This window comes from Chenopodium album, chromosome 13 (genome assembly GCF_948465745.1).
Source record: "Chenopodium album chromosome 13, dcCheAlbu1.1, whole genome shotgun sequence".
Classification (NCBI taxonomy): domain Eukaryota; kingdom Viridiplantae; phylum Streptophyta; class Magnoliopsida; order Caryophyllales; family Amaranthaceae; genus Chenopodium; species Chenopodium album.
In genome coordinates this window covers 37,224,893-37,228,325 of record NC_137846.1, presented here as the reverse complement: position 1 = coordinate 37,228,325, position 3,433 = coordinate 37,224,893, and the positions used below count along the sequence as shown (strand labels likewise).

Here is a 3,433-nt window from a genome sequence, read left to right as displayed (position 1 = left end):
TTGGTTGACATAGTTGTGCATGTGATTAATTAAACTAGGAGTGATCAACCTATAAGATTAATCTAGATTGCAATGCAAATTTCAACGACATGAACCCTTAATTTGAGAATTGCTTTAATTTTTTGAATTTGATTGTGATTTTCCTTGTTAGCCATTTATAGTGAACCCTAGCTTGGCATATAGGGGATAGCTTTTAGATTCCTTTTATTGCAACTATTGTTTGTCCCTTGTGATGTTGAATCGATAGAGTGATTTATAAATTAGCAAAATCATTGAGCTTGCATGTGGAACCTATATCCCTAGAGTTTAGCATATTGAATTCTACGATTTGTCTAGCTTTTTGACATCTTAGTTACCAACCATAACCATTTATATTCTTCGAATTATCTTGACATAGGCTATAGCATCGTTCCTACTCATTCCTTTGGGTTCGACCCTTGACTTACCATATACTTGTGTTAGGTTTATCGAGTGTTTACAAATTAAGTTTGGCTCTAGGGAGAGGTAGACAACGACCTACATTTTCCTCTTGTCAAAATTGGCGCAGCTGCCGGGGAATGATATTGGTGCTTTGTTATAGTTATTGAGACTATATCTCCTTTAATTGAAAATACAAAAAAAAATTCTTTTAGGCTACATTTGTAGCCGTGCTACTAACCATTTCTTTTGACATTTTATGCATAGATCACGTCGTCATTCACTAGTGCCATTTGATCCGGAAATTGAGAGAACTATTGCAAGGTTGAGGGGTGATAGACGATCTTTGAGCCCTAGCATTTCATGTGAAGAAGAACCACAGCAAGAAGAACAAGCAAGAATGGGAGAAAATCCAAGGGCGGCGTTAAAAGAATTGGGGATTCCCGGTGCATATAGATTTGAGTGTGGGATTGCTCCACCTACAACACCGGCAAATGACTTTGAAATAAGGCCGGCAATGATCACTTTGATAGAGAGGCGACAATTTAGTGGGGCCAAGCATGAAAGCCCGCTAAACCATCTCAAGGAGTTCGAAAAATATTGCAATACTATCAAGGTGAACGGAATTTCCCAAGAATTCATCCGCCTCAAGCTCTTTCCCTTTTCTCTCATAGGGCGCGCTTTGGAATGGCTAGACAAGGAGGTTAAGTCAAATTCTCTAAGGACTTGGAACGAGGTTACCAAGGAATTTCTATCCCGTTTCTATGAACAAAATAAAATGGCGGAGGCTAGAGCTTTGATTCAAGGTTTCAAACAAAAGCCAAGTGAGAGCCTCTATGAAGCATGGGAGAGATACATAGAGTATCAAAAAGAATTTCCTCATCACGGAATTCCAACCTATCTAATCATTCAAATCTTCTCTGGAGGCCTTAGCCCTCAAGGAAAATCATGTTTAGATGGAGGAGCCGGAGGTCCTATCATGAACAAAACGGAAGAGGAAGTGGTGGACATAATTGAAGACGTTGTGAGGTATTATAGAGATTGGCAAGATGGAGAAAGAGAGTCAACTAGCAAGAGTAGCTCTTCGGTGTACTTAGTTGATCATGTAAATGCAATCAACAATCTATCCTCACAAATGACAAACTTGGGGAAGGAGATGTCCGCTATCAAGGCAAAGTTGGAAAGTGCTACCTACCAAGTTTCAAGTCTTCCCTCCCAATATAAGGGGAGAGGTATGTCTTCTAATTCTCAACCCTCTCCTTCTTCTAATAACATGCCTAGTGGATGCTTGTTTTGTGATGATTGTGGGTCGTATGATCATGATGTTTCTAGTTGCCCTCATGCATGTATGGATGTTTGTGATGATCAAGATGAAAATGTGAATGAGCATGTGAACTACGTGTCAAATAATCATGATTCTAGGTTTGAGAATCAAAGAGGTCAATGGAATAGGAATTACAACAATCATGGAAATTTTGACAACTATAACCAAGGTGGTGGTTATAGGAACCAAGGTTCTAGAGGTAACTATAACAATCAAGGTTATAATAGCCAAAATCAAAACAAAAATTATGGTAATAAAAACCAAGGTTATGGGAATCATAATCAAGGTAGTGGTAACTGTTCCAGGTATGGATCCAAGGGTTCTGCTGGGTGAGCTGGGCCCCGTCGACAACCTACACAAGGCAACACACGTAACTGCCCTCGGGGGTGGCTCGAGGAACCCCCCTATGATGCCTAAGTTAGAAAGTGTTTAGAGAGAGAAAGTATACTTAGAGAGATGTAGAGAGTATAATAACTTGTGTGTATAACCTCTTTTCCGTTGTACTTTGCCCTCTATTTATAGGTGTACGATCTCCATTGTGGAGAGTTTGACCTGGTTAAATCTACGGGCTAACTCCATCGGGCTGGTGAGCCCCTCACAGTTGTTCTCTCGGCCATGAGTGCACACCCTAGGAGCTAGGAGATAGTTCATCGTGAGCTATCCTATACAACTAGCCCCTCAAGAGATGGTATGAGGTCACTCATGCTGACTCTTACTTGCGCGGTGGAATCTTCCCAACTGAGCCCAACTGATCCAAGTTGCTAGTTTCGATTTTACTGAAGTGACATGGCGGTTTGGCTTAACTTCATGCCCAACCGCCCATTTACTTCGTATTAAATTCACTGTCCCCCCATTTTTCATTTCTTTTACTTTCCTCACTTTTTTTTCATCTTCCCTTCTTCTTCATTTTCATTTCAAAAATTTCGCTCTTCATTTTATTCTTTAGACGTTGTTCCTTCATTGTTGCAGTAAGTTCTTGCTTCCTTCATCTTTGCTTTTGCTTCAATTTCCTGTCATATTTAATTTTCTCCTCTTTGTTCTTGCTTTCCTACTAATTTGCCTTTCTTTTCCTCTTGGTTGCAGTTTTTAACTTCATTTCTGCTCGAGTTCTTGTGTTCGCCATTGTTGTTGTACTCTGTTGCTTCTGCAACTTTGGTTCTAAAGGTACTTACTTTGTACCTTTTGTTGTATGTACTTACCCAATTTTGCTTCTTTTTGCATTTTTCTTCACAAAATTGTGTCTTTTGACTCGTTTCAATTATCATTGTCCAATTTTACCCCTTTCTGTTGTTGTAATTGCGCTGTTGATTCTTTCTTTTTATTCCTCCATTCTTCTTGTCTCCATAAATTGATTTTCAATTTTCGGTGCCCCATTGCCTTCTTCCTCCTCTTTGTGGGATTTCTTTCTTTGTAGATTTCATAATGTCTGACGCTTCTGGTAATCAGAACATAAGTGAGCCTCAAGTGGCTACTGAGTCGGATTCTCCTTCCCGATCATCCCCTTCAGGTGAGCGCCCTGCGCACACTCCTCCTGTTTCTCGTTCTTCTTCCCCCACTTCTATACAAGTGGTTATGCCTTTTGATTGTCCCCCCGCTGCGAGCGGGACGGGTACTGCTGCGACACCTACTGTTGCATCTGGGTCAGGCAGTAGTTGTCCTGTTGAGGGTAGTGCTTTTTGCCCTTTTGAGCGC

The 3,433-nt window shown here is 40.6% G+C and overlaps 1 non-coding gene across 1 annotated transcript; it reads right to left on the bottom strand.

The window, feature by feature from the left end:
- Positions 1 to 1,202: 1,202 nt before the first annotated feature.
- Positions 1,203 to 1,308, bottom strand: LOC145577322 (small nucleolar RNA R71). The gene has a single exon (XR_014098767.1). It is a non-coding gene; the product is annotated as a small nucleolar RNA R71 (small nucleolar RNA).
- Positions 1,309 to 3,433: the final 2,125 nt, after the last annotated feature.